This window comes from Lathyrus oleraceus, chromosome 6 (genome assembly GCF_024323335.1).
Source record: "Lathyrus oleraceus cultivar Zhongwan6 chromosome 6, CAAS_Psat_ZW6_1.0, whole genome shotgun sequence".
In the NCBI taxonomy this organism is placed as follows: domain Eukaryota; kingdom Viridiplantae; phylum Streptophyta; class Magnoliopsida; order Fabales; family Fabaceae; genus Lathyrus; species Lathyrus oleraceus.
This window is the reverse complement of record NC_066584.1, coordinates 337,735,567-337,755,776: the sequence shown is the minus strand read 5'-3', so window position 1 is coordinate 337,755,776 and position 20,210 is coordinate 337,735,567.

Below are 20,210 nucleotides of genomic sequence, written 5' to 3'. Positions count from 1 at the left end.
TAGACTCGGTTAAACACCAACCAGTTCATACCCAGAATAACATCAATTTGCACTAACGGGAGACACACAAGGTCTATCCCAAAGTCTCTACCAAATATACTCAAAGAACAATTCAAACAAACTGAAGTAGTAGTCACTGAACCCTTCGCAGGAGTATCAATCACCATACTACCCAACATCTCAGATATCTCTAACTTAAGTTTCACAGCACAATCCAAGGATATAAAAGAATGAGTCGCACCTGTGTCAATAATAGCTACAAGAGGAAAGCCATTAATATAACACGTACCTCGGATCAAACGATCATCTGCAAAAGTCTCAGAACCTGATAAAGCAAAAACCTTGCCTCCCGACTGATTCTCTTTCTTTGGCTTAGGACACTGTGGACTGATATGACCCACCTCTCCACAGTTGAAGCAAGTCACAGTCTTCAACCGGCAATCTGCAGCCAAATGACCACCTTTCCCACATTTGAAACACTTCTTCTCATTACTGGTACACTCATGGATACGATGTCCAGCCTGACCACATCTGTAGCACTTAGCAGGAGCACTAGAGTCTCCCCCACTAGGCCTCTTCATCCCACTCTGCCTCTGAAAACCTTTGCCAGCTGCATATGGTTTCCCACGGTCAATCTGATTCTTGCCTTTTCTATCAACCCTCTGCTGATAGCTCTCAGCTCTGGCCTTGGAATCCTGTTCGAAGATCCTGCAACAGTCAACCAAATCAGAGAACACTCTAATCCTTTGATACCCAATAGCTTGCTTGATCTCGGGACGCAACCCGTTCTCAAACTTCACACATTTGGAAAATTCCCCAGCAGCCTCAGCATAGGGAGTGTAATACTTCGACAGCTCTGTGAACTTAGCAGCATACTCCGTAACAGACCTGTTACCCTGCTTCAATTCCAAGAACTCTATCTCCTTCTTTCCTCTGACATCCTCTGGAAAGTACTTCCTCAGAAATCTCTCTCTGAACACTGCCCAAGTAATCTCAGCATCTCCAGCAGTTTCCAATTCAGTGCGGGTAGCAACCCACCAATCGTCAGCTTCCTCTGACAGCATATGTGTACCGAACCTGACCTTCTGGTTATCAGCACACTCAGTTACTCTGAAGATCCTCTCTATCTCCTTCAACCATTTCTGAGCACCATCTGGATCGTATGCTCCTTTGAACATTGGAGGATTGTTCTTCTGGAACTCACTCAGTTGACGAGCAGCTCCCATTCCCACAACATTCGGATTTCCTCCAAGTACTCCAGCTAGCATACCCAGAGCCTCAGCAATTGCAGCATCATCTCTACCTCTTCCAGCCATCTCTATTCTGAAAACCCAAACAAGCCAAACAATAAGTACTGATAGGGTTAAACAACACCTATCCCGTACAGGGGAAATAGAAAATTATGACTCGACACGACCGACTATGCTCTGATACCACTAATGTAACACCCTTCTAAATACCCCAAATTAGTATAATTAAAATACACATATATTCATCAGAGTAATTATGCCCCGAAGGGTGTCACACAATCATTTCACTACATTCATCAAATATCCTGTCATGCTCATTTATTTAAATCAGAATAAGGTCTTTTGCATAATTCGCAGCGGAATCAAATTCAACATCAATGTAAAACATGTAACACTATACATGTAAATCATCCAACCACCAATATCAAATTAATTAAAACATTCCCTCCCGATGTTACATCTATCAGAACATGACCCATAAGAAACTACTCTAGACTCCAAGCATAAGCTTCTACTCAACTTATTTCTCGTCACCTGAAAAATAGGTGTAAGGGTGAGTTCCTCAATCAATATAATAAGCATTATAGAACAACATGTAATGCCAAGTAATTAACACATTAATTCACCCTAATTAGACCACGCGTTCAGCAACAGTAATATCCATTCCAACATCATAATCAACAGTACAAATCTCTATCATGTTCAATCATTAACAACACAACACACAACACACATATGATACTGGAATACATCCATTCATATCATATGCCATACATTCATTATGCAATGAGACTCTATGCATGCGGTACCGACTATGTGTGAACATATAGTTCAACCTCACCGTCCAAATCCAGGCACGGCTACCAAGCTCACTAGTCCCACTCATTTGAGACATAGTGACTCACTCACTAATTCCTCACCATGGGAATTAGCTACCACCCCAAATGGGCCATGAAATGCACGCTAATCACCTAGCATGCAAACATCAACAACAACAATCAAATGATATACTCACTAATTCCTCACCATGGGAATTAGCTACCACCCCAAATGGGCCACAACATGCATGCTAATCACCTAGCAATGCAACATCAACAATAATCAAGAATAGACACATGCTCACACTCTAAGCCATAATACAGTCTATTCACAAACGTATACATTCACATCATCATGTATACCATCACACATTATCAACATAATTAATCACAAAAGCACATCATATCATGCCACCTAATCAACCACAGTATTAGCCCGCTCTACTAATACCTATACCACTCAAAACAACGGGAAATGATCCCTACAACATCATATCTCAGCTAAGTACATCACTCAGCCTAAACAGCCAAAAACTGCACAACAACAGTTCAGGAAAATCCCAACTCTGCCCATACGCGTACTGCCCATGCCATACGCGTACTGCCCAAACCTGGCCAACTCCATACGCGTATTGCCCACTCTCATACGCGTACTGCGCATTTCCTCGCCCAACTCATACGCGTATCACCTGTCTCATACGCGTACGCTACGCGTAACAACTTCCCATTACGCGTACCAACAGAGACCAATTCACGTTCAAAATGCCATCTTTTCCACCCATACGCGTAAGGCTTCCCCCATACGCGTACCAACATCTCATACGCGTATTGCCTAGTGCCATACGCGTATGACCAGAGATCAGAATTCTCAGATCTGCAATGGCTTTTCTGCTACGAAGCCTATCCGATCCAACCTTCTACAGTCCAATTTTCACACATAATTCCTTCCTATCGTCTAATACAAAACAGATCCTACTCGATTCCACAAAGTCTAACATTTCCACATCAAATTCCTACGGTAAAAATCCCAATTTCGTTCATCCCAATATTCAACAGATTCATCAGGCATCAATCAAATCAGAGGTAAAATAACAGTTATTACTACCCAGTACATATCATCCCATAATACCCGTTAATCGATGATAAACCCCCCTTACCTGAGTTAATCCGGCAATTCTGCAGCTTCAAGCTTTTCCTCTTCTCTTGCTCTGCCTTTTGCCCTTTTTCCTCTTTCAGCAGCTTCTCTGAGTTTCCTTTTCACGTGAAAACCCTTTTTACCAAAAATGGGACTTTTTATTATTCCAACTTATTTTATTCCAATTATAAAATAATAATCCAATAATAATAATCCCAATAATTATTATTCCAAAAATAATAATATTAATCCAAACTTCCAATTATTCAATTAAATTAATAAATAAAATATTAATTTAAATTAAATAATTAGCTTATTTTAATTGGGGTGTTACAGGTTTCCTGTGCGTGTTTTGGTTCGGATGCTGATGTAAGTCCAGCAATTGGCATTCAGGCTCCACGTTTGCCCATGTGTGTTTGTTTGTTTGTGTGCGTGTCAGCCGAGCTACGAATGCTCTGATTCTTCTCTCGTCCGAGAAGATACGTATGCATAGGATGCGACATCCTAGCGAGCATGTGTCGTTTCCCCAGTCCGAACTACTTCGACTCTGATGTCTATGCCTGATAGACTAAGTAGGCCCAGGATACGATATCCTGCCGAGTCAGTTTCAGTTAGTTTCTTTTGTCTCTTTCAGCCAGTGTGTGTGTGTTTGAGCAGTGTTTAGCAACCAATTTTCCTTCCTTTTGTGCGTGGATCCCGTAGAGTACTACGGATGCGTAGGGGGCCTAATACCTTCCCTTCGCATAACCGACTCCCGAACCCATTCTCTTTGGTCGCGAGACCATGTTCTTTCCTAGGTTTACTTCGAGCGTTTCCTTTCCCTCTTTTGGGATAAATAACGCACGGTGGCGGCTCTGTTGTTTCTTTCTTTTCCCGCCGGTTTTTCGCGTGATGCGACAGCTGGCGACTCTGCTGGGGATGTAGAGAAGTTGACCTATGCTGGTCCATCTTCCCTGAGCGAGTCTCTCCTAGCGCTCTCTAGGATTAGGGTTTTGGTTGCTTTCTGCTTGTATTTTATTGCATTCATTGTATATATGTACATTTATTGATTGCATTGATTGTGTGCATTAATGTTTGCATTCATATTCATCATTTGTTGTTGTCTGGCTGGTTGTTTGTTTTTCTCTGTGTGGGGGGGGAGTCAGTTGAGGTAAAAGGCCCAATACCCAGGCTATGAGTGAAATCTAGGAAACCTAGGAATAGAGTGATTCATGGGAAGCGGGTGGTGTACGCCACTTAGCGGAACATTGATATCACGAGCAGTTCAGACCCTGGTGGGATATTATCGGTGCATACATCGGGTGTGCACAGGATGATATTCTGCGAAAGGTTATTTATGCTGCGTTTCTCTCGACCTTACCCTGGCCTAGATGACACCCGTGAGTGGGGGGGATTGATCATTTTAACAGGTACAGTTGGTGACTCTCGGTACTGACGGTGACTGTGAATTATGGACATTTATTTCTGGGACGCCGGAGTTCTGTCCGTGGTTTATCAGCGGGTTCCGTTTATTTCGGATCCCCGGGTTGAATTTGAGAGTACCTGTTCAGAGGAGCTGGCTGTCATCCGTTCAGTGGATGATCCTGTGATGATAGTAATGTAATCTCCAGTTCCGTTTATTTCGGAACTCCACAAGTCGGATTTATGGTGACTCGGTTCTCCAGATTTGGGTTCAGATGCCAGTTGATCAGATTGACTTTGGGTTTCAGATGTTTGTGATCAGAGTTCAAGCCGAAGCATTGACCCTGTGCCTTGAGACGCACAGCTTGACCAGTCATGTTTGCATCATTTGCATCATAGCATGTTTATTTTCAAAAAATAATAATGCATGAAAAAAAAAAGAAAAAAGTTAACTCGCATATGCATATCCTTTTCAGGATCATTCATGATAAAATAGCATTCGCATCATATGCATATCATACATATATCATCCTTGCATTGCAGACATGCTTGGGAGTGACTTCTCACTTTGGGTTTTGATTGAGACAGGATTGTTGATCACCGTCCGCACCACGACCAGACTCAATCATCAGAAGAAGTATGGATCAAGTTCAGACTGAGCTAGCTGAGATGAGGGCAAACATGGCCCAGTTCATCACAATGATGCAAGGGGTCGTTCAGGGGCAAGAGGAGCTGCGTGCCTTAGCCCAGAGACAGGAAGTTGTGATCCCAGCATCCAACCGTGCTTCGCCTGTTGCTGCACCCGCTCATGAGACTCTTAATGTTGCTGCTCCCACTAACGACTACGCCGTCGGGGAAGAGTTGAGAGGAATAAGAATCAATGGACAACCTCTTGCTGCAGAGGTCAATGTCAGAGCTACCCGGATTCCAGTTCGTCGTCCTGCTTCACCTATTGACAAACAAGAGGACACGTTTACTCTCCTCAGTGAGGACTATGATGTCGTGAAAACCGAAGAGAGGGACAGAAAAGTGGATGCTCTCGCTGAGAAAGTCCGAGTCATGGAATGTCAGAACTCCCTTGGGTTTGATGTGACCGACATGGGTCTGGTGGAAGGGTTGAAGATCCCCTACAAGTTCAAAGCGCCCTCTTTCGACAAATACAATGGCACTTCCTGTCCTCGCACCCACGTGCAGGCTTACTTCAGGAAGATATCTGCTTACACTGATGATGAAAAAATGTGGATGTACTTTTTCCAAGATAGCCTATCTGGGGCATCTTTGGACTGGTACATGGATCTGAAGCGAGAATCAGTCAGAAGCTGGAAAGATTTGGGTGAGGCCTTTCTAAGGCAATACAAGCATAATATGGACATGGCGCCGAGCCGAACTCAGTTACAGAGCTTGTATCAGAAAGATAAGGAGAGTTTCAAAGAGTATGCCCAGAGGTGGCGTGAACTAGCCGCCAGAGTGCAACCTCCGATGCTGGAGAGAGAACTGACTGACATGTTCATTGGAACTTTACAAGGTGTGTTCATGGATCGCTTGGGAAGCTGCCCGTTCAGTAGTTTTTCAGATGTTGTCGTCTGTGGGGAGAGAACTGAAAGCCTTATCAAAGCAGGAAGGATACAAGATCCTGGCTCTTCAAACTCTTCCAATTCTAAGAAGCTATACTCTGGGGCACCCAAAAGGGGAGAGAATGAAACAAATGCTGTGCACCGTCGGAGGAGTGCAAATAGAGGACCATATCGGCAAGTTGCTGCTGTGACTATTCCAGCAACTCAAACTCAACAACAGCCGAGAAGACCAACTCAGCAGTATCAGACTCCACAACGTCATTCTCAGCAGCAGGCTTATCAGCCTCCCATTGACAATCAAGCTGGTACAAATAATGAGAGGAAGAAGATCATTTTTGATCCAATCCCCATGTCCTACGCCGAACTGTATCCCACTCTGATAGAGCGAAACTTGATCACTCCAATGGGACCCGCCTCCCATACCCGTCAATCCTCGGTGGTGGTATAGGCCTGAGCAGCAATGTGTGTATCATTCAGGTGCGCCTGGTCATGATGTGGATAGTTGTTTCCAGCTGAAGATGAAGGTTCAAGACCTTGTGAGGTCAGGTATTCTGATTTTGGAAGACTTAGGTCCCAATGCTAATCAAGTTTGAAGACAACAAGTCCCGGGCTGGCGCCGACTTTTCTTCAGAAGGGTTGTTCAGAAAACCAGAAGCTGCTGATGCAAGAGACACTGACAGTTGTCGTCCCCGATGGGATCTATCACAATTGGGTCACTGTGGGCTTTCCTACAGTTTATTCATAAGTCTTTGTAATAATCACTTTGTTTAAAAACCCTTCTCCCATGCCAAAAGGAGAAGTGATGACATTGTTGGCAACATTTTGTGCAATGATATTTTCATTCAAATAAATTCATGCTAAACATTTGTTTTTCCAATGGTTTTCCCTTTTCGCTTTTTGCATGAAATTGGTGATCACAAAAAACCTTAAAAAACAAGAATAAAAGCAATCTTTTCATCTGCATAACGATTGTCTTGTTTGATTTTTCAAAGAGCTTTTCATCTCTAAATCTTTATGCAGGTTGTTTCTCAAACCCATTGAACATAATGATCGGACGTCATCTCCCAATTTTGAATTCCCTGTATTCGAAGCGGAAGAAGATGATGTTGAAGGGATTCCTGACGAGATTTCCCGACTTCTTGAGCAAAAAAGAAGATCACTCAGCTGCATCTCGAGAATCAGCAGAACAGCCAACTGGGGCATTATCAAAAGAAGAAAAAGAGAAAGTAAAAAAAAAGAGAAAAGAGAGGGTGCAAAATCAAAAGAAATCAAAAGAAATCACAAGAAAGAAAAAGCAAAATCAAAAGAAAAAAACAAAAGAAGATAGCACCCTCAAAGTCCCAAGTTGACTGATGCTGAATTCGATCGAAAAGAAGAGATCAACTGCCATGTGTCATGGTCAGTCATATCAGCAGAGAGTGAAAAAGCATTCGATAAGAAGGTCAAGCCTCGTGTGTCCCGAGGGACCTTGTGCTCAAGAAAGTCTTGTCTTTCGTGCCCGATTCCAGGGGCAAGTGAACCCCCAAGCTATGAATGTCCATATGTTGTCAAGAGAGCCTTTTCAGGCAATGTTTCGACACTTACAACAATGGATGGAGAAGTTCACTCGTCCTGTGAATTCCAGATGCAGTCAAGAAATACTTCGCCTAAAAACAAAAAAAAACAAAAGCTCGCTAAGTCGAACACCCCAAAGGGTGACTTAGGCAAAAAGGAGCGTCTCGATGGATTGAAAACCCGAAAGGGCGATCCAGGCAAAAGTTAGAGACATTGAAAAAAAAAGAGAATTTGCATCCCGCTAGATTGAGCACCTCACACTGGGGCAATCTAGGCAAAAATTAGGGATTTGGCAAGTAACTGCATCTTGACAAGACTGTGCTCTATATCTGTCATCCGTCAGGGATTCTCGATCCGTCGTCGATTGAAGCTTTGAATACATCGAAAATTCAGAATGGTAGAGGAAAGGTCATTATGTTCAATGTAGCCCTCTCCAATATATATCACCGATTTCAAACTTGTACAGATCTGTGGAGTCTCGCCCTTTGCAGACTACCATCCCATCACATTAATTTGAGCTTTTATCCAATTATTTGCACTCCTTTTTGTTTCAACTCAACAAATGTTTTGCATGCTTTAATTGATAAAGTATCATTGTTTTTCAAAATAAACAAATTTTTCAAAATTGTTCTTAAACAAAGTGAACCGTCACAATGATGGAAGAATACTTAGGGGACCCGCAGTGCTCTCCCGAGGGTGGTATGATTACCAACAGGTAAGACAATTGTTCGTATCTCGAGCATGACTGTATCTTTGTCCTGCAGAACCTCGTATGGTCTCTCCTCAGTGAATTTGCCCGACGCAGTGTTGTTTGAAGTTGTTCATCTTCATGTTCCCGGCAGTACAGATTCTTCCTCCAAGTCCCTGTTAGCTCTATTGTGGGGCATCCCCAGTAGAGTGCTGTCTGAGCCTCATCGTGGGGCATTCCCAGCAAGTTTGCTGTTTCGGACATTATTGTGGGGCAGCTCCCCCAGCAGAGTGTTTACTGAAGACTTCAATTTTCGCCTCTCCAGCAGGCCAGTCTTCCTCTCCACCAGCATGGGTGTTTTTCTTTGAAGATTCAGTATCCGGTGGATTGACATCCCAGTAATCCGACATTCTCTCAGATAGATCCCCGAGCGGAGTTATTGGCATGATGAGCTTTATCAATGCCTATGTATCCTCATCAGAGATCTGGTTGCTCATTGGTATCTCTGATTTCCAGCACAAGTTGTTGTGGCGCATACGCCTGTATGTTGAACTCTTTTCTCTGGTTGTGACTGACGATTCCTCCAGAAGCCTCTTGTGGCTCTTCCTCCCCTGCAGGATGATGACTTTGGTTTTCCCTCCGGATGAGTGGTACCGGGTGGTTGATCCCTGGACCCGCGTGTTGAGCATGTCTGTTTGCCAGCATTCATCATACATTCATCATGCATAATGCATACATGCATAATCATAGCATTCAGATACTCATGATGCAGTTGTTGCCGTGTGTCTGTTGATGATTGCGTTCTGCTATTTGGTAATACAAGATCTCTCTAGTAGATTTTCCTTAAGCAGATATGGGTGTGTCTGATCTCTCCATGTAGAGCCAACCCCTTAAGCAGAAAGTGTCTATCCTTTCCTGCCATTTCCCCACTGAGATACATCCTCGTGGATGACGGTTGCTTCCATTCCCTCCCTATACGGGATGGGTTGTCCCTATTGAGTTCTTTCCTCATTAGGATGAGTCTTGTTTCAGTCTGCCTTTTTGGATCGATCCTAAATTGGCTTCCTGTTGGCTGTCTCCTGTACTTCCCTGGGGCATAAATGAATAGTCGCTCACTAACCGGCACTCATTCATTTTATCCTCAGCGGAATTTGTGGCTTCTACCTACAAACCGGTAGCTGTAAGTCCTATCTTTGTGGTTTTCTACCCACTAGCTGGTAGTTGTAAAATCCCACTTTCATCCCATGGCGGAGTTTGTTTGTTGGCCTCTACCTACTAACCGGTAGTTGTAAGTCCTATCTTTGTGGTTTTCTACCCACTAGCTGGTAGTTGTAAAATCCCACTTTCATCCCCTTGGTGGAGTGAACCCTTTGAGCTCATCCCGATGATGACTGGTTACTTTTCCATTTGGCTTCTACCTACAAACCGGTAGCTGTAAGTCCTATCTTTGTGGTTTTCTACCCACTAGCTGGTAGTTGTAAAATCCCACTTTCATCCCATGGCGGAGTTTGTTTGTTGGCCTCTACCTACTAACCGGTAGTTGTAAGTCCTATCTTTGTGGTTTTCTACCCACTAGCTGGTAGTTGTAAAATCCCACTTTCATCCCCTTGGTGGAGTGAACCCTTTGAGCTCATCCCGATGATGACTGGTTACTTTTCCATTTGGCCTCTACCTACAAACCGGTAGTTGTAAGTCCTATCTTCGTGGTTTTCTACCTACTACCCGGTAGTTGTAAATCCTTTTTTCTCACTCTGTCTCTCAGTAGACTGTTTGTTGGCTTCTACCTACGAACCGGTAGCTGTAAGTCCTTTCTTTACGGTCTTCTACCCACTAGCTGGTAGTTGTAAATCCTTTTTTCTCACTCTGTCTCAGCAGATCGTTTGTTGGCCTCTACCTACGAACCGGTAGCTGTAAGTCCTATCTTTGTGGTTTTCTACCCACTAGCTGGTAGTTGTAAAATCCCACATTCATCCCCTTGGTGGAGTTAACCCTTTGTGCTCATCCCGATGATGACTAGTTACTTTTCCATTGGCCTCTACCTACAAACCGGTAGCTGTAAGTCCTGTCTTTGTGGTTTTCTACCCACTAGCTGGTAGTTGTAAAATCCCACTTTCCTCCCCTTGTTGGAGTTAACCCTTTTTGCTCATCCCGATGATGACTGGTTACTTTTCCGTGGTTTTCTGCCTACAAACCGGTAGATGTAATCCCCTATTTGTGATATTAATGGTCTTGTCCCCCTTGGATACTTGCCTTGATCAAGCAGTATTGTCCCCATCGGGTCTTCACTTTCTTTTTGGATACTTGCTCCGAGTAAGCAACTTTATCCTCTTTGGGTTGGTCATCTTTTGCATACCTAGTCTGGTACCCAGATGACTTTCTCTTCGGTCGTTTATCCATCTAACAACCTACAACCCGGTTATGGATAATCTTCCATGCGAGTGTATTATCTACGTTTTGACGGCTATAGATAATATGTCTGATGATTTTCCGGTATTCAGACCGAAGGAGTTTCCGACGATCAGGTCGATGTACTCATGGCACAAGGCCAATTTTCCGGTATTCAGACCGAAGGAGTTTCCGACGATCAGGTCGATGTACTCATGGCACAAGGCCAATTTTCCGGTGTTCAGACCGAAGAAGTTTCCGACGATCAGGTCGATGTACTTATGTTTTTTTCCGGTGTTCAGACCGAAGAAGTTTCCGACGATCAGGTCGATGTACTTATGTTTTTTCCGGTGTTCAGACCGAAGAAGTTTCCGACGATCAGGTCGATGTACTTATGTTTTTTCCGGTGTTCAGACCGAAGAAGTTTCCGACGATCAGGTCGATGTACTTATGTTTTTTCCGGTGTTCAGACCGAAGAAGTTTCCGACGATCAGGTCGATGTACTTATGTTTTTTCCGGTGTTCAGACCGAAGAAGTTTCCGACGATCAGGTCGATGTACTTATGTTTTTCCGGTGTTCAGACCGAAGAAGTTTCCGACGATCAGGTCGATGTACTTACGACGCTCAGGCATTGGTTATCCCTGTGTTGCCATTTATTTCGGTATCCAGGTCGACGTTTCTATTTCGGTATTCAGGCCGATTTCTTTTCCGTTCCAGACGGATTTTTTCTCTCCAAACTGTTTCTTTGCCGATCCTGACAGGCATTCTTGTATTATATCCAGTCGGTGCAAATTTCTACGGTTCTTTGGTATTCAATCCCTGTTTACCCTGAAAGTCTGACAGCCACTGCTATCATCCGTTCGGGTTCCCAGCTGATTGAATAGGGGCAGCTGTAGCACCTCAAATTTGCACCTACCATTGTACATACTATCTCATATTAGGTCATAGCATATCATGATCCATTGCATAACATTTGCATTGTCCTCAGTTGCCTCAAGAGCAAGCAAGCAAGAATTAGGTCAAACTGATCAGGAGATCAGTCAACCAATCAAACAAAGTTGTTTCTCAAGGAGCAAAGGCCCTAGGGTTTGTCCAACAAGTTCACATGACTTGGAGGCCTATTTGAAGTGTTCAAGCCAAGGTTTGGATGTTCAGAGGTCATCAACCAATGCATAGCCAGGCAAAAACCCTAGAAAGTCAACAGTCAGTCAAAGCAGTGGATGGTGGCCATTCTTGTGGAATTTGGGCACCATGATCAATAATCAAGAGTTCATATATCTTGGGACATCATTTGAAGTCAAGGTCTCAAGGGATTAGGGTTTGGAATTCATCAGAAGTGCACAGACAGTCCAAAACCCTAGAAAAGTCAAAGTTGGTCAACTGTGGTTGATTTTGTGGATTTGATGGATGGAATTGATTTGGAAGAGTTTATTCATGTCCTAATAGGCCTTATGTGTCATGGCAATCAACATCATGGAAGAATTTGAAGCCAAACAGAAAATTTCCCAAAATAGAAAGTGGACCTGTAATTTCAACTGCCAAAAATGGAAACTTCTTGATCCTCAACTTGCATCATGATACAAGCTTCAAATGAATTTTTTCCCAACATGAAAGTTGAAGATCTTGTTCTCCCATTTTCAAAAAGTCCAAGAACTCTCAAATCCCATGTATGGTTGTCAAGATATGATCAATTCAATTTCAAAAATTTGTGAACTTCAAAAGGCCATATCTCTCTAACCATAAGGCCAAATTTGGTGGGGTTTTTTCCTACAAACCACATTTTTCATCCTCTTTCCAAAAATATAAATTTCATATACCAAAACCTTGCCAATCAAAATGGCATTTTTTGACCTTTTCCATTTAAAAATCAAGTTTGACCAAACTTTGACTTTTTGATTCAAACACTTTTTACACAATTGGCCAATGGGGATTCATTCTAAATGGTATTTGAAACTTGCCTCAAGCTTAAATTCATGCTCATTCCATCATCATACCACCATTTTGGACCAAGGGCAAAATGTGCAAATATAGTAAAATTGGCTTCATTAAGTACACAAGCTTAGCAATTCTTTGAGCAGACAAAAAACAGTTAAACTGTAGGCCATTTTGCAGCCTTGCCAAGCCCAAAATCGTGCATCCCTACACCCTCCCATATCCACTTATTTCAACTTAGCATTTTTGGCAAATCATTTCATTAAGGATAATCCAGCTTTGCATTTGATTAAACAACTTTAAACAGACATATTTAAACCTTTTTTCGGCTCATTCCACAACCCTAGAGCAGCCTTGGCACCAGAATTCTCCCTTCTCTCACCATTTTGCATTTTGGCCATAAGTGAATTTTCTGCCAAACCCTTGAAAGAACCCGAGCTTTTCTTCATTTCTTCACCATCTAGGCATTATTTGAGGTTGATTTCCACCATTCTTCTCCAACTGGAAGTGAGGATCGTGCTTCTTTTCCTTCAAGGACCTTTCATGGCAAGTTGAGTTTTGGAAGTTCTCAAGAGTTGCTGAGCTAACATACTTCATTCTCCATCATTGCAAAGGCCAAGAGTACATCTGTTTGAGCTCAAAACCTTCAAACATCACTGTTGCACGAATTCCTTCAAATCAAGTAAGTTTTTAGACCTTCCTTTTTTCTCCAATCCATGTTATATTTCTGGTAGAATGTTCATTGCTAAGTTCATTGATGTTTATATCATGCTGAATGGTTAATTATGCTGAGAGAAAACTGGCTTTCATATTTTGTGTGCATGGAAACTTTTGCTCGATTTGCCTTGCTGGAAGTGTTTTGATGGAATGTGATGATATATTTGTGATGCTGGATGAATGCTGATGAGATTGCATTGCTTGATTTTTATTTCTGGATAGTTTGAATTTTCGAGTTCATGTGATGAAGCTAAATGTTGTTCTGTTTTGAAAACCCTAAGACTCATTTCCAGAAATTCCTGTTTGTGTTGATTTGTTGTCTATGATGTGGTTACATGAAGGATGTTATCGTTGCCATGCTTTTGCTTGATTCAAATCAAAATTTGTTGTTTGATGTTGAATGAAGATGATGAAGCATACTGTAACTTTGTAAAACCCTAGCAATGATTCCCAGAAGTTCGCATGACTACTCTTGTTTGATTTTGCTTTTGCTGTATGAACATTATTGCCATGTTGTTGCCATGCTACTGGAATATGAATTGTTGATGCTTGCATGAGAACGAGTTGATGTTGTTGCCCTGCTTCCAAAACCCTAATGTTGCACGAAATTCCCAGAAAAATATGAAGTTGGATTGGCTGTTGTTGTTAGTTGTTCGTGCACGCGTACTGTTCCATTGGCAACAGCCAATGAGAACATTTTGTTCTCTCCCCCAAAACGCTGCAGTTTAGATAAGTGGGGCGCATAATTACACAATTGCCATGCGTTGACCCATTGATTGACCATTTGCCATGCTAGTTGTTCATGTTCATTCCAATTATTTCCTCATCTTCAAAAATTAATTTCTCACTCAATTTTCATCCAAAAATTCTGATTCTTTTTCCATCATGTTCATGTTTGAGTCTAGTATTTGATTATGAATTTTAATAAATCTTCCATTGGCTGGATTTTAATTGGCAATTGTTCTCCCAACATGCATGCATAAATGATACCCTTGGCCATTTCAATTGTGAAATAATGATGTTGCATCCTATGAGTTTAAATTTTTTTGTGGTGAAACTAGACTCATTCACCTTCATTTTGGTATAAAGTTTGTGGATTTTCCATTTGTGGTTTGCTGGATACAATTTTTTGAAGTTATGTGTCACATTTGGTGTCATACCATGATCATGCATTTTCCCTAATTTTGTTGACATGCTTCCCTACATCCAAATGACCCCAAATTTTGCATGAATGATATCTTACATGTCTAGTTGGTGTATTAATTTTCTTGGAATTTACCATGCTGTTTCCAATTATTTTGAGAATTTTCTTCCATGCTTAGTCATTTGTTGACTTTTTGTGCTACATGTTGCCAAATCTTTTGTGAAATTCTCAAATCTTATTGTATGACCATGAAATTTCATATGTGATAACTAGACATCTCAAGCTTTGCATTGGTGTTAATCTCATTCATTTCTCTTCTGTTTTCAAATTGATATGATTTTTTGAAGTTGACCCATGCTTGTTAACTTTCATTGTGCTTACTTGAAATTATGTTGACTTCATGATTTTAATTGACTGCCTTCCTCTCATCCAAATGCCATGAAATTTGACATGCTTGCCATGCTAGATGTTAGGATTGAGTGTGAATTATTTCACGATTTTTGAAAATATTTGGGTTGACTTTTGGATGAAGTCTTGCTGTTGACCTATTTGTGCTCTTTCTTGCCATGCTTTGCATCCTTTTGCATATGAAATGACATTGATGCATGATTTGATTATGAATCTAATTGAGATTGCTTATTAAATGATTGAACATGAATTGGGTTGACTTTCCTTTGCTGTTTGACTTTTTTTCTTTCACCTTTGACCCTAGGCTAGTCCTAGTGGTCTTCTGAGCTTACAATTGAGCTATTGTTTCAGGTTAAGCACCAATGCCTCAAAGACCATTCAAATTTGTTTAAGTTGAATTATATATTGTGCTAACCTTTGTTTTGTAGGTGTGACTCACATACTTGAGTCTTTGTGCCTTGCACAATTGGTCCCTTTGTGGTTGACTATTGGTTCATTCCCTTTTGATTTTGACTGTTGAGCTGTTTACTAATTGGTTTGACTTTTTCAGGTACTTTAGTTGCTTAAGTTCTCTGAACTTGCTTGCTTTGCTATTTAGCATTTGCTTTGAGGTATAAACCTTTCTTCTTCATGTAGTCTGGAGACCCGGTCTGTTATTTGACCGGGCAAACTGTCTGAAGTCCTCCTTAAGAGGCAATGCCTGTGTGTGTTTAAATTTGTCCCAAGCAGGAAAAGTCCTCATTTGAGGCAATTGGTGGAAGGTAGGGATAAGCAACCTATCCCCCACTATTCAGTGAGTCATCTCATTGCTCCCATTACATGGTTGAAGCATTGGGATAAAAACCCAAGATCAATCGAGTCAATAATGGGGAAAGAGTTCCATCTTTCTGAACTCCCCCACTTTCTATTATTTGATGCTCTCCCTGATTAGGGATAGAAGCAATGAGGCACACCCCTCATCTCCTATTCATCTGCTTCACCTTAGCCTCTCAATGGCAAGGTTAAGAGCACACTTACCCTATTCCAGTTGGCCCTAGTGCCTAACCTTTGATGTTTGAGCCCCCTTGTTGGTGTGTTTATTTCATGCTATATGTGTTTGTGTTTGCCTGTTTGCTTTGCCTCTCTAGGTTTAGTTTAGGTTTGCCCTTGTGCAATAGGTTTGTGCTTGACTTGCTTCTTGTGCAAGTCAAGTCTGTGTGGCTTAACCCTTGTGTGAGCCATGCTTAGAACTGTTTGGCCGAACTACGGCAACTCTGATTCTCATGTTCAGATGAGATACGTAGGCACGAGACGCGATGTCTTGCCGAGTTTGACTAACGACTAACAGCTAATCCTTGCTTGTTTTCGCCCTCGTTGCGATCCTTTCTCTCGCCCTCGTTGCGATCGAGCCTTTTCCTTTCTCTCGCCCTCGTTGCGATCGAGCCTTTTCCTTTCTCTCGCCCTCGTTGCGATCGAGCCTTTTCCTTGCTTTCGCCCTCGTTGCGATCCTTTCTCTCGCCCTCGTTGCGATCGAGACTTTCCCTTTCTCTTGCCCTTGTTGCAATCGAGACCCTTGCTTCCTGTGCAAGCCTTGTCTAGGATAGGTTGGCCCTTGTGCCATTTAGCTAGAAACCTTAACTTAGGGTTGACCTTTGCATGACAACATCTAGGCTCGAGTCGTAGTCTCCCTAGAGTTGTGTCTCCCTCTGTTATCTGATTAGGCTAGATCCTTGTCCCTGCGTAGGGGAACTACATCGCCCTGATCTTCATACCAGATGAAGTATGTAGGCAGGAGATTGAGCTGATCTCTCCGGGCGCCTTTTTTCTTTTTCAACCCTTTGTGTCTTAACCACCCTTGTGTGTGTTCTGGTTGGAGTCCGACATAAGTCCAGCGATTGGCAGTTGGTTTCCTGTGCGTGTTTTGGTTCGGATGCTGATGTAAGTCCAGCAATTGGCATTCAGGCTCCACGTTTGCCCATGTGTGTTTGTTTGTTTGTGTGCGTGTCAGCCGAGCTACGAATGCTCTGATTCTTCTCTCGTCCGAGAAGATACGTATGCATAGGATGCGACATCCTAGCGAGCATGTGTCGTTTCCCCAGTCCGAACTACTTCGACTCTGATGTCTATGCCTGATAGACTAAGTAGGCCCAGGATACGATATCCTGCCGAGTCAGTTTCAGTTAGTTTCTTTTGTCTCTTTCAGCCAGTGTGTGTGTGTTTGAGCAGTGTTTAGCAACCAATTTTCCTTCCTTTTGTGCGTGGATCCCGTAGAGTACTACGGATGCGTAGGGGGCCTAATACCTTCCCTTCGCATAACCGACTCCCGAACCCATTCTCTTTGGTCGCGAGACCATGTTCTTTCCTAGGTTTACTTCGAGCGTTTCCTTTCCCTCTTTTGGGATAAATAACGCACGGTGGCGGCTCTGTTGTTTCTTTCTTTTCCCGCCGGTTTTTCGCGTGATGCGACAGTCAGCAAGACGAATCAGGAAAGAAAGAATATGCTATTTACTACTTGAGCAAGAAGTTCACCGATTGTGAGTCTCGATATTCAATGCTTGAGAAGATATGATGTGCTTTGGCTTGGGTTGCTAAGCGTTTACGCCAGTATATGTTGAATCATACGACTTGGTTGATATCCAGAATGGACCCAATCAAGTATATCTTTGAGAAGCCTGCTTTAACAGGGAGGATTGCCCGTTGGCAGATGTTGTTATCTGAGTATGATATTGAGTATCGAGCTCAGAAGGCTATAAAAGGTAGTATTTTGGCTGACCACTTGGCACATCAGCCGATTGAGGATTATCAGTCAGTTCAGTATGACTTCCCGGATGAGGAGATTCTGTATTTGAAGATGAAAGATTGCGATGAGCCTACGCTCGATGAAGGGCCAGAGCCTGGTTCCAGATGGAGTATGGTGTTTGATGGCGCTGTAAATCAATATGGAAATGGTATTGGGGCAGTGATTATTACTCCTCAGGGAACACATATTCCTTTTATAGCGAGGCTAACTTTCAAATGCACGAATAATATGGCTGAATATGAGGCATGCATTATGGGATTGGAAGAGTGCATTGATCTTAGGATCAAGCATCTTGATGTTTACGGTGATTCGGCCCTCGTTGTTAATCAGATTAAGGGCGAATGGGAAACGAATTAGCCTGGTCTCATTCCATATAGGGATTATGCGAGGAGGATTTCAACGTTCTTTACTGAGGTTGACTTCCATCATATTCCTCGAGATGAGAATCGGATGGCAGATGCTCTTGCTACACTTGCTTCAATGATTGTGGTTAGACTTTGGAATGAAGTTCCCAATATCAATGTGATGCACTTGGACAGACCAGCCCATGTATTCGCAGTAGAAGAGGTGGGGGATGATAAGCCATGGTATTACGACATCAAGTGTTTCCTTCAGAGTCGATCTTACCCGCCTGGGGCATCTGTGAAAAACAGGAAGACTCTTAGGAGATTATCAGGCAGTTTCTACCTCAATGGTGATGTGCTTTACAAGAGAAATTTTGACATGGTTCTGCTCAGATGCGTGGATAGACACGAAGCAGACATGTTGATGACTGAGGTCCATGAGGGTTCATTTGGTACTCATTCCAATGGACATGCCATGGCTAGAAAGATATTGAGAGCAGGCTACTATTGGCTGACAATGGAGTCTGACTGCTGCAAATATATGAAGAAATGCCACAAGTGTCAGATTTATGCGGATAAGATCCATATTCCCCCGACACTTCTGAATGTGATTTCATCACCATGGCCTTTCTCCATGTGGGGAATTGACATGATTGGCATGATAGAGCCAAAAGCGTCTAATGGACACAGATTTATTCTCGTAGCAATTGATTACTTTACCAAGTGGGTTGAAGCAGCATCATATGCAAATGTGACCAGGAAGGTGGTCGTGAAGTTCATCAAGAATCAACTCATATGCCGATATGGTGTGCCAGATAAGATCATTACTGATAATGGATCTAACTTGAATAACAAGATGATGAAAGAACTGTGTAGTGAGTTCAAGATTGCGCATCACAACTCTTCTCCCTATAGGCCCAAGATGAATGGGGCTGTTGAAGCTGCTAATAAGAATATCAAGAAAATTATCCAAAAGATGGTTGTCACGTACAAAGATTGGCATGAGATGCTGCCATTTGCTTTACACGGATATCGTACATCTGTCCGCACTTCAACAGGGGCAACCCCTTTCTCTCTTGTTTATGGCATAGAGGTTGTACGCCCAGTAGAGGTGGAGATCCCATCAATGAGAGTCTTGATGGAAGCCAAGTTGACTGATGCTGAATGGGTTCAGAGTCGTTATGACCAGCTGAATTTGATAGAAGAAAAGAGATTGACGGCCATGTGCCATGGTCAATTATATCAGCAAAGAATGAAGAAAGCTTTTGATAAGAAGGTCAAGCCCCGTGTGTTCCGAGAAGGTGACCTCGTGCTCAAGAAAGTATTGTCTTTCGCGCCCGATTCCAGGGGCAATTGGACTCCAAACTATGAAGGTCCATATGTTGTTAAGAGAGCCTTTTCATGTGGTGCTTTGATACTTACAACTATGGATGGGGAGGATTTCACTCGTCCTATGAATTCAGATGCAGTCAAGAAATACTTCGCCTAAAATAAAAACAGAATAGCTCGCTAAGTTGAAAACCCGAAAGGGCGGCTTAGGCAAAAATGAGTGTCTCGGTGGATTGAAAACCCGAAAGGGCAGTCCAAGCAAAAGTTAGAGACATGAAGAATGAATATATGTATCCCGCTAGATTGAGTACCTCATCCTAAGACAATCTAGGCAAAAAAAAGTAGGGATTTGGCAAGTAACTGCATCCTGACAAGTCTTTGTTCTACAGCTGTCATCCGTCAGAAATTCTTGCTCATTCGTCATCAACAGAAGCTTCAAATACATCGGATTCAGAATTGGTGGAGAAGTGGTCATTATGTTCAATGTAGCCCTTTTCCAATATATATCACCAATTTCAACTTGTAAAGATCTATGGAGTCTTGCCATTTGCAGACTACCATTCCATCAAATAAATTTGAGCCTTTTATCCAATTATTTGCACTCTTATTTGTTTCTATTCAACAAATGTTTTGCATGTTCTAATTGAAAAAAAATATCATTGTTTTAAATAAACGAATTTTTTAACTTGTTTTTAAACAAAGTGAACATTCACAATGACGAAAGGATACTTAGGAGATCTTCAGTGCTCTCC